The following is a 13,019-nucleotide window of genomic DNA, read 5'->3' as shown; positions in this document are numbered from 1 at the left end:
ATGTCTACTCCTTAAATAGAACCACCCAGCATTTAATTACTACTTTCTCTGAATCGAGCGTGAGTAATATGTACTGAATGAAATTCAGGGTATTTTGAATTCCAACCGCTTTTTATTTCTGTCCACATTAATTTGTACCTAATAATACTTGTTTATGTACTCGGATTTCAAATAAAATCTGTTGCTGTATGATATCATAATATCACTTCAAGTATGACATTACATGGTGTAAATTGTTCACTAAGGCCTAGAGGTGTAAGACCGGTAATCAGTTCTGTACGCCGTCTGGTGATCAAAGTGATTAAATTAGAGGTGATTATTATATCAGCATCCCTCTCTCGCTAAGATATAGACGTTCTTGGCATTCCTCAAGGGACAATACTAGATTGTTATACAATATCTGATTTCAATTGATATACCTTAAAATATTAGCCTGTTGAACAAACGCAGATTTTATTACATCAGTGTGTTTTACTTATGAAAGGTCAAACAAACTGAAACTGGGAGTGTAACCGAAGGCTATATTCAAAAATCTTTTTCCTACAGTCACCCGACAAAGTAGGCTTCCTTGTACTGTTTATAGTACAGAAAGCTGCTAATTGCTGCATATTTATACTTTGCCGTACAGTTTATACTTTGTCGTACGGTTTATACTTTGCCGCACATCAGGATTCCAACGAAACAACACAAACCAGCGTGGTTCTATTATGCACATAATCTGTGTACGCTTGGAAATAGGTTGGCAACACTTAAAGATAATAATACTATGAGCAGCTGATTGACTATTATAACTACGATTTAACCTGTCATTTCGTGTTTATATTTTCGGTATTTCTGAACTTTCTGGACTTTTCTTTTAAACGTTTTTGAAACATTCCTACGATCTTAATAAACAAGAAAATACCTTTAAAGCATTTTTTTAGGCGTGGAAACCACTTCAAATTACAAAAACATACGGAACTATATTCTCAAAACGCGGAGAACATTTCTTGCCGAGGAAAAATAGCGGAGTGATAAGGACCGCGGGTACTACTTTCTCCAGGGCACCATTTGTGTTGCCAGCTGAACCTAAAAACGTGTTGTATAGTGTTTGAAAGACTAATTATTTATATGCTTTATAGTGACAGTAGGAAAAATATAATGTGTAACACGAGTGAAAAAGGCCTTTGCTGCACTCGAGATCATTCCGCACTCGCCTGCGGCTCGTGCGTAAACATTGCTCTCGTTTGCAGCAAAGTGCCACTTTCACCACTAGTTACACAAATAACTATTGACTATTTTAGTTCTGTAAGTTTAATTAAAATCTTTTGTTGAATAGTTTTCTTAATTTACAATTTCTTTTTAACTTTGGTTGCAAGACATTAAATGGGGAAGGGTTGCGTAAAGTTAATGTTTTTTTTGTAAATTCTCAAAAGCTGAACAAGCGTTAAAAAGAAGAACTTTTCCGGGTCAAGTTTGTTTTTCCAACTGAAGATAAGTGGGATTAGGACAGTCTAGGAAAATTATATGAAGCTATTTTTATATTTTCATGGCAAAACCTTCTTATCACTGTATTATATAATTAAGATTAAATACGTTATTTTTATTTATTTATTCTTAAATGTGTATATATATGTACACAAACCTTTTTAGTAAATTATTATTCTTTGTTTTGTTCAAGAATAGTTATTTAATCATTTTCTCAATATTTTTTGTACTTTAGTATACGATTAGTTTATAAAAACGTATCTTGTGAATTTATTTTCTCACATACTTGGTAGGTTGCTAGCTTTATGTGTTTGTATATACTCTTGAAATATACAATTTAAGTTACTACTTCTTTCGGCATTACAATCAATAGTATATGATTTGAGATAGATTGATTAATACAACAACTTCATTTATTCCAAATCATGTTTTCTATCATATTTTTTTTAAATACCTTTTTATTGTTTAGTATTTTTAAGCTTTACATTTTGTAGTAAAAATACCTTAAGTAAAAGATACAGAAAATTTAGTTATTTAAATGAATTTACATAAATTGAAAAGAGAACATCATGAAGACAGCGTGAAAAGGGATTGAATCTATATATTCAGTTAAATTTACAAAAATATTGACTAGCATCAGAGTTATTTTATTTAAGAGACGTAAATGATCCCTAGACTATATCTCTATGATCCCTATCTCGCAATGCAAAGGGTAAATCTTGAACTAACAAAAAAGTTAACCATCAAACAGTCTGTAAATAGTGTGTGCTTTTTCGAGTTAAAAGGTTTAAAAATATACGTTTACATTAATGGATTACCTAAGTTTTTTTTTAATACACATGATAAAATAATCGTTTAGTATTTTTTTTTTATTTTGGCAAAGATTTGGTAATTAGGTAATTAGTTAAAAACATTTAAACCTATGTTTTTCGTTGAACTTTCCATTTAAAAATATCCGTTTATTTAAATATAGCTATACCTTCAATAAATGATCACTTCTTTGAACTATACTTTCGTTGTTCGAAAGCTACACTTTATAATGCACTTCAAGTGAGTGATTAAAGTTAAGGCCACTTTAGGTTTTTACACGACTCTACAGATTATGAAAGACTAATGGTCCAAGACGTGGTTTGTCCCGAAGTGTAAAAGGTTATTTGTAAAGGTTTTCTAGAATTCTGAGGTCTTAGGGTTGATGATTAATGACTCAAAGGCTCTACGAGGGATTTATTTGCCGTATGAAAACTGCAGCTGAGCTAAAATAGCCCACGAATAATATATAATTAATACATTTTGTAAGAAAATTGAAAAGTTCATGTATATGTTATAAACAATATTTATTCCTATAGTTCTCAGGTCCAAGTTTTTGTAATTTTTATCTATAGGCCTACATTAATAAATAGCAATACAAGTGAACTTTGTTGGTAAAATACATTTTCACCATATAAAACCACTCTAAAATGTATAACACACCTCAAATAGTATTCTTGTCAATAAGATGTTGTTTTTTTTTTTATTATAATTACAAAGAAAATTAATTCATACATAAAAATATATAGCACAGGCACTCTTATTTTTCCTTAAGCGTTAGTTTCTGTTCATATCTCTTAAGAAAAATCAATGGCAGGGAACCCATTTATAAGAACCTGGTGTTTCATAGGGGTGAAAGGTTTTTTTAGGAAAGCCTTAGTGCAATGGTTACTTTATTAAATAGTTGAGGTGGTCTAAAAAATGTTCTTGTAATGGTAAATATCTAGAATTACCTCTTAAGTGTTGCAATGCTACATCAAACAGTTATTCAAGGTGTATAACATTTTAAAAGGGGTTTGAAGATAGACCAATACACTAAAAGTAACGGTATCAGGCTGATTTAGAGAACATGGTGCTGTAAAGGTGTTTTAAGTGCGGTCGGCCTGCGAAGCTCTAAGACCCAATGGCCTTTAAACCAAATTTATGTTAGGGAGAGTAAGTGGCCCAAACCTAAATAAGTTATCAGGGGAAAGTGCCAATGTAGTAAAGGCCTGAAACACTGAAGTACAAAATTACTTGCTAAGTTTTGAGGTGTTGGACTTTATTAGTTTTAAAGTTATACTTAGAGTAATTAATAAAAAAGTAAATATACTAAGTAATGCACAACAACGTTAAATATAAATAGAATAACTTTAAAAATGTATACGAATACCTGATAAATTTGATACATCTTTCAAATCAAATAATAATATAAGTTTTCTTTGTAATTTATTAATATTCATGGGTACCTTAATACAAGCGTATTTTGCTCTTAAAACTATATATTTTAATAAGGACAAACAATAGGGTTCAATATTAGAAATGAACTGCCTGTTTTAATTTATAGGTTAAATGCGCAATACAATTTCTGTTTGTTTTGCGCAGATTATTTAAGTTAGTCAAGTAAAAATTCAGTTTATTAAAAGTTTTCATCGCTTGTTAAAAAGTGTTTAAACAATCTACTACTGTGATGACATTGAAGCAATGGAGATTTAAAAGCATCGTTGCTATTCAGCCTTTCTTTTTTCCAACAGTTTATATTTTTTTAGAAAATTACTTGGTTATCTAAACAACCTTTGGAATGTTCTTTCTTAGGAACTCCTCCACAACAGTAAATACATGAGTAAATACATGATTTAACAGTTTAGTTAATAATTTTTTTGCACTGGTGTTTTAGACTATATCCGTTAAAAATTTGAATTTTTGTCATCACACTGTTGTTAGAATTCTTACTCTAGCTATTTTACATTTTTATTAATTTTCTTTGCTCTAATTAATAATGTCACATAGCATCATACGCAGAACACAATTTTGTTGTAATCTCATCATCATGTCAGCTTCTTACGCATCCGCAGTATGTTCTTCTTCATCTTATTGCTTGTATGCCATATCTTATGTAATTTTGTGTAAAATGGTAGTTGCCATGAGTTTAAATATCAAAACACTTTCTACAGAAACCAAATCGTGTCACAACTTAAAATATTTTTAAGCCATCCATAAAGATTAGAATATATAAACTGAAGTCTGTGGTAAAAAAAAATTATAACCTTGCCTGGGACATAAAGAATGACAAGATTTTATTCGAATCATCTGAAGCAATTTCATAAATGAGGTAGTTATTGACGAGATCATGGTCCAACGGAAGCCAAGTTGGTGAACAACTTTGACAACTAACTTGCCTAACAGGTCAATCTCGTTAGTTATAACTATAGAGGAGTTAGACAGAGTATTCAATTCTACATTGTGAAATCCTACCTAACTTCATTGATTAATTGTTATTTAATTATATAAGTTGAACAATATTTTTCGGTTAAATGTTTTATGGAAAGGGAAGTCATAACAAAGTTTGAGTGGTTCATAACTTCTTTTATGGTATACGTAATTTGTGAAACTTAACACATAGCAACTATGTGTCATTTTTATAGGCAAAAAATACTATAGAATTATTTTGTCAAAAAACTTACCACAACAAAACTGACAAAAACAACAATAACAACAGGTATAACAAAAATATTCTTCAGGTTGAAAATATATATTTTCTCACTAGCTTGAAAAAAAAAAACACAGTGATGTACAAATTCCATACTTGTGGTACAATTATGTTTGAAAATTGTTTAATATTATCTTTAGTAGGAACCATATACTAAATTACTACCATAATGTTCAGTTCACCAATGTGCGTGTTCAGTAAAGCCTAAACATAATTTTGGTTTTTAGTTTAATCTTTTAAATTTAATTTTAGTTTTTAGTTTTAGTGTGTTTTTTGTTTTGGTAAGAATTGCAAATATCCGTTAATACATCTTTAAACTCGGAAGAAATATAGCACATTTGAACTACAGGGGAAATATTGATAATTTACTTATAATTTTTAATACAATTTCTTTAAGTAAATAATGAAATATTTTAAATGTTATAAAAGATTACATAAACATTTTTCACCTAAAAACGTGTTTAGTACGTTGAAAACCCTGACAATTAAAGTTTGCCTTGCATAAACACAAACCCCTCCATTCCAACTTTTTCAAAGACCTGTTATCAAGCGGCGAATGATCCCCTGCTCATTTAAAGTCTGGTTTATGTTTTTCCAAAGTTCCCCTCTATACGCCTTTTAGTCGACTGACTCTATGGGTGAACTAGGGGTGATGTGGCCTCATTAAATCAGCAAAGAGTTTGGAGTTTAGGTCTTGCTACAAAAAGCGTGAACGGAATTTTGTTATAATTTGCAGTAAAACAGCTAAAATAATAAACCACTGACTAGTCGTAATACTATAATTACTAAAGTACTACCGATTTTAATGTCATACAAAGAATATAACTAAGACAATACAATATATCCTGTATGTATACTTCAATGGAATAATTTCGTTAAAAAGTGTTAGATTTTTCAGGTTACAGTATGTAATTAACAAAATATTTGAATTTAACAAATGTTAACCATCCAGTGTCCATGTCACAAGACTTTTGAGTGAAACTCTGAAAGATATTTGTGTAATAAACATACCTTACCACCATTTATTACCAAATTGTTAACAATTTGTCCGATTAAAGTCTTTGATCCATATCCGAATATATTCAATTATTTGAAGAATCAATTTATGTAGACCAAAAATTTAACCACCTCTCAACTATATTCCTTTGTTATCTTGACTTACCAATCAAATTTTGAACATTTTTGAAAAAGTGTATGATAACATATTTTGGTTATTAAGTTATGCTCAGGTGGTAATGAAAGATATATTTAATACAATCGGGTTTTCTTTTGCGCTGGATACAGAATAACCTTTACCTTAACAACACTCTGGAATCTATAAGACCCCTTTGGAGTGAGTTCAATCAAAGAATAGCATTCAACTTAGAAAATCAGCCAAAGAATAGCACCGACTTTGGAATGGCTTTGAGTTATAGTTAGTAGAAGACCACAGTTATGAAATAAGAACTATATTTATCATTCTTATATAGAAAGTTCAGACAGTTAGTCTGAGATTCATGACAAAATATTATTAGGCTTAAATAATCTTTGCGTATAAATCTGTTAAAGTTTTTTTTGACATTTATTAAAACAAAACAGCAATTTAAAAAATGGTTTATATTTTGTACCTATTTATTTTGTACATTATATTGCTGTTCTGTTATTAAAAGGTAAAATTGGGTTAAATCATTTGTCAGAGAAAAGCAATTGATTACTTGCGCATAATTAAATCTGTTTGTTTTCACTGGATTATTTAGTTAAACAAAAACATGACTTTAAAAAATCAATATTTTACATCGCCTGTGTTACAGTGCAGTCCAAAACCTAAATTGATGTATACGAAAACACCTGTAACACTGTACATATTGTGAAATTAGGTCAGATATTAGTCCAGTCTTGGCAATCGAACGATATACCCAGCAAGTCAACTGTTTGTTCTTATTAAGCCCTTTTATGATAATTTAAATTTGGATTTAGATAATTAATTATTTTAGGTTAAAGGTAAAATTACATAGTCAACAGAAGAATACACAATTTCCAAGTTTTATTTTTACTTATAGAGCCAATATTTAGCAAGTCTAGTTAACAAATATGTTAAACTAGTTGTTGTTGACGATGTTGTTTGTGACTAATTATCCTTAAATATATATATACAAATAATTTAACCTATAATTACGTTAGTCCATAAGTTTTTAAACAATTTTGAAAAAGAATCTGGACGTTACAGGATACTAAGACTACAAACGTACATCTATGTTTGTAGTCCTGACAGGATACAATGAAAATCAATTGTCTTTTAGATACATCGGAAATTTGAACGTTGAAAGATTACTCAATATTAAAGACTGTAAACCTTAAGCCGAGGAGCTCTTAAATTCAGTGACTACCCTTAAGATAAAAACAACAAAGGAACAGTTTTCATTAACTATCATTATCGCTACTGGCTAAAGTTGCAAGGCTTGAAGTTGATTCAGTGAATAGAAATGAAGTCTTCAGGCACAATTAATTCACCCAGAATTGACTTGACTAAGAAAATTATAGTATCAATTTTTCTTAAAACATAAATCTTTTAATCTGAATTGTTTGGTTTCTATATTGTATGATTTGCTGTGTAGCCACAAATGTATTATTTAGTAAACGTATACAAATTGATTTTATTTTCGTGTTTTATAACATTTGAATTTTATAACAGCCTCCAGAAAAGTAATTTCACAAAAATCACAAAATGTGACTTGAAGAATCCTTATATCAGAGAAATATACTTTAAAGTAGTTAAGATCCCGCTGGTATTATTGATCGAAAAGGCAACTAATAATTTTGTATTTAGTTTTTAACAGCATACCGCTAATTTATGGGAAAATCATTATGTGGAGTTTTATATCAACGAACGCACTGTGAATACCATATATTTGAGAAACACATTTAAGTTAGTCAATCATGAAATAACAATAGTTGGTAAAACATGAGGTTTGATTAGAAAATTGAATGCTCATACACAATAACATTAATTATTGATAACAATTATTCTCTGTGGTGACTGTTTTTTTATTTTTTATTATTTGTTTTTCAAAATCTATTAACTATTTTGCTACAATCCTTAATTTATTTATTAGTTGTAGTAGCAATCTCTAGGTCAAACCTGAAGTAATGTGAAAAACAATTACGGACTCATGCCTAGCGTTAAAAAAAAAAAAAAACATCATTATACTACAACTTTTAATCATGCTTTCTATATCAACTGATAGGGAACACTGAACAATACATACAATATTCAAGAGGTTAAAATAACCTGTCATCATATTTTACTTGACAAAGTTTGACATTATATATAGTTATACATGTGTCCTTGTATTAAAAAAAACACAAATATTGTACAACTTTAAAATACATTTTTCAAATTTTTTTTGTTCGTTTTCAAATAATAAATACAATTTTTTTGTTAATATAAATATAATATATTAATACCGTTAGTAAAAAAATAAATCGTTTTATTGTTAGTTAGGCCTATATATTTATATGTTAAAGAAGTGTCAATGTTCACCATTACGTGCAAAAACATTAATTATGCTTAGCTATAATTATCTTCTTTTATATAAATAAAATTAGAGTTTTGTCTGTAAATTGCTTGGAATCATGCAGTTTTTGGTTATTTTTACGTTTCATAGCCTAAGAAAGCCGAAACGAGTCTTATCTCTATTTATTTTTGTCTGTCTGTTTGTCCATTCTGTGATTCCGTCTGTGTCGCCAAAATGTCATTTTACGCGGCCTACTCCTAGAAAACTAGAGTACCGATCAAGGTTCTGATCATTTTTTGTTTACTAGATTGGTGAGAGTGTCTTTGGCTATTGTTAACGTATAAATGTTTTGTGGACTGTGTATTTACATTTACTTATTTATATATTTGCCAACGGATATACACCAATTTTAGAGTTTGATTAGGCCTAAAAACGATTATTATAAAATTTGATGACACTATTAAAACTTTCAAATAATTATTTTGTTTGTAATTTGCTTTGGTTAAAGCGTAGCAAATCCCCTAATTCAATTCTGTATTTGTGTGTGTAAGTCTGTTGGTAACGCATTAATGTTCTTATTTCTCAGTGTTTCGTAGAAAAGCCAAGAGCACCTTTGTTAATGAAAATTTCAACCCGAATAAAGTTTGCAGTAGTGAGGTTGAGGTAGTATTTTAACTACTTTTAACCAGTGTAAAAAATAATTTTCAATTACAAGCCTACCTTAGGGCTATGCCTCATAGATCTATAAAGCAAATTCCTTATATCATTAGATACGAAATATGGACTAACACTATCGGGTGTCATTTAATTGCGAAGCATTCGTTTTGGCTTTGAACCTGTCATATGTTGTACACACTAAATATGCAAACCAACTCCTGTTCTAAATATAAGGTTTCAACTTACTACAAGATTCCCGTACGTAGAACGGGCAAACAGCTAGTATTACATATTTGCTATTTTAAATGGTTAAGAATTACAATGGTTATAACAAGGCGATAAGGCACAAGCAAATGTTAGATCATTTTATCTTTACCTTTATGTGTTCTTTAATATACCAATATGGTGTTTAATAAATTTTTTCAAATAAATATAATAATTTAGATTAATAAAAATATTATGGAATCACTGAAAAGGACATAGACCAAGATTGGTAAACTATAAGTGATACCTTTGTCTAAAATAGTATCTTTTTTACCTTTTGTCAATAAAAAAATATATATAGTTATTTTAATTAAATGATTCTACCTTCAGTTGGACAAACATTAATAAAAAATAATGTTTTTATATTATATTTTATAACACGTATTAAACTTCTTAATAATTATTTCTTTAACTTCATCTCTTTAAAATAACAGTCCTTCTATTATTCAACCCTGATCAATATATGTGTAAGAAGGTATGAATTACAGCGTGTAACAACTGCTACAAATGGGAACTAACAATATACTGATTGGTTTGCTCTTTGGTAACTATGTCTCGAAGTGCATTGTTCAATCGCTAACATTAATCATTTTAATGACCAGTCACAAATTTGGTCGGATGAGTTCTTTCATTGATGTAAAATTAAGCTTATCCTTGTAGTTTCAAGTGTATTAAGTAGTAGGTACCACTTTATACGTTTCTTTTAAAATAATATATAATATTTCATATCTATTTCATTTAGTTCTACGAAATGTTCTAACAATTTAGGGGCATGTTATAAAACTAAAAATTGAGTTATCAAAATATTGTTTATCGTCCTAGTCCTTTAACAATTATAAGTTATTGAATATTTCATTCATTAATCATTATTATTGAATTTTCTACTGATAGTGCAAAGTTATATGCCTTGGGTATTTAAACAATAAACATGTCTTTATCAACTTTCTCTGAACACATATACTATGCAGTATTTTTGTCTAGGTAAATGTACAAGAAATTACCTACCTTCGTAATTCAGCACACGATAATATAATACTTTAAATAATCAAGGCTTATAAATATTCTGTTGCTTTAAAAGTGCATATTTTTCTTTTGCTATTACTAAAATTAGACTGGAGTTTTTAATTATTATTTAATAATGAGTGGGCCGCAAGGTGCTAAAATGTATTGATTACCAAACAATGTGATTAGTAAATTACTCGTTGGATTATATTGTGTGGGTTTTCAATGACAACAAAAGTGGCCGAATCGCTTTCTAAGATGAAACTTGTTGATTGGATTTCAACCGCAGTCTCCTAGGACAGTCAATGTCAAAAGATACTTTGACAGGTTGTCTGGACTGTTCAAATTGTTCTTGAAGTAACTATTCTCTGCAAAGTGACTTATGAAGAAGTTAATGTAATTAAAACAGAGAGGAACCGAGGTCTATAAGTGCATAGATAATTGTAATTACAAATTTCACCAGCAAAAACTACTGTTCAAAAAACTCTACCCTTTACAACATAAATAAATCAGCTTTATATTGAATATGAAGAAAATAACACCTTATGCATATTTTCGAGCATAACAAACGACCCTTTGAATTTTGAGCATGGCCTTAAGATAAAATGATAAACAACTTTTTTTTTTTTTTTTTTTAATAGGCATTAAACAACATATTACCTGGGTACAAATAAAGTTGTTAAATAAACCAATCGAAACAGTGCACCTTTTCTATAGTTTTTAATTCTATGATCCTGGTTGCAACATACTATGATTATTAACGTATAGTTGGCATTGAAATAAAATATGGGTTGACTTAATTGACTCATACAGTAATAATAAGAGACTAACATCTTGCTTAATAATCTAATATTATTTAAGTGCTGAAAAATATATAAATGAAATTTTCTTCGACTTTATATACTATTTAAACAGTGATTTACATTTTGCCTCATAATTACGTGATATATTAAGGCTTTCATCTATGCCTACTAAATACAATTAAAAGAAATTGGATCATGCATAGCTGTACTATTTATTACTGTTGATTTAAGTTGAGGTAAAGACATTTTTTATTTTTTTTACTATGTACTGTTTTTTTTACAGTCACAACAGAGTATAATTTTTATCAATAATTAATGTTTTTGTGTATAAGCATTACATTTATCTAGTCAAACCTCATGTTTTACCAACTACTGTTATTTCATGATTAACTAACTTAAATGTGTTTCTCTGACATATGGAATTTACAGTGCATTCGTTTTTTTATACATGTGAATGGTACGTATTAAGGTCGAAAACACTAATATTGATAAACTTTGGTCCATCCGACAGGAAGCAATATTTCTCAGAGAAAAGAAAATTAGTTCCGGATTTGAAGTGTTACGGTCACGTGACCAGTTCCCAGAAAAACATTAATTTTGAGTTTGGGTTTGTGAAAACGTGAACTATTAGTTGAAAAAAATTGAACCATTTTTAATATATCCAGTTTTGATAGAAAGGGAATGAATATTACTATTTTCAAGACTTTTTGCTAAAAATTGATGATTTTCTATGATAAGTAAATTTTGATAAGTAATTTTCTATGATAATAAGTAAATTAAAATACCAAACTACCCTGAAAACTTTTATATATTATTAATAACATAATAATAATTAATATGTGAGTTGTTAAGGTAGTTATGTTATTCCCCAGTTGGTTTTATGTATTATTCGAAATTTAAGTTTAATATTGTTACAACCATGTACTAAATTGAATTCCTACGGTTACAAAAAACATTTTTACACAAATAATAAACTTACCCACACTTTTATATGAATAACTTCAAAATATATGTCTTTGGTCTTAACGTGTGTTAGTATCTGAATATATATATACATTAATGTACAATAGCAAGCTTGTATATCCTATGCTCACAACATTTTCATTGAACATATATTTTACACGTATACATTAACAGCTTAAAGATATAACCTTTGTAAATCAACATATTTACTTTTTAACTGGTTTTGTTGCATATTGTTCAATCTTTAAAGCTTGAAATTATAAGATATTTCAAGAGTACTCGATTGTCCTTCCAAAATAATAAATTCTCACTTTAGGTTGAAATGTTTTATCTATGCTTTTACCTACTGATGTTTTATACTTTATGTATCTGTATACGTTCTCGTGATTCCCAATAGAGAAATGGTTGTTAAAACGCCTGAGGGTCTGAAACTGAGGCTAAGATGGCAATATCTGTGGGACGTGTCTTATCGCTTTCTCACAATCGATATGTTAGGTACTTTACTTACACTCTTAGAGACGCAAGTAACTTAGCCCTCGGCATGTAAACTTGTTCACCATTGATTATGTTTAAAAAATAGTTTTTCGTCATACTTCTTCAAAAACGACGGTTTTTTACACATTATTTGAGATTCAAAAGTTCTAATTTGTATTCTTTTGATAATAACATAAAATGTTGTGATGATTATTATCATACTAGAACTAAAAACATCATTGTTGATGATACTTTTGATTTAAGGTCGTCATTATTCGATTAAAATGCGTTCGGTTTTAAAATAATCGAAAAATTTCAAGTGACGAAATGTATTATAATGTTATAATATACAATTTCCTCTGTATTCAAGCAATTACAAATACAAAAACACATTTTGAG

This window comes from Macrosteles quadrilineatus, unplaced genomic scaffold (genome assembly GCF_028750875.1).
Source record: "Macrosteles quadrilineatus isolate MER2022 unplaced genomic scaffold, UCM_ALF_1.0 Scaffold_5__1_contigs__length_97177068, whole genome shotgun sequence".
Classification (NCBI taxonomy): Eukaryota; Metazoa; Arthropoda; class Insecta; order Hemiptera; family Cicadellidae; genus Macrosteles; species Macrosteles quadrilineatus.
Note: the sequence above shows the minus strand (reverse complement) of the source record.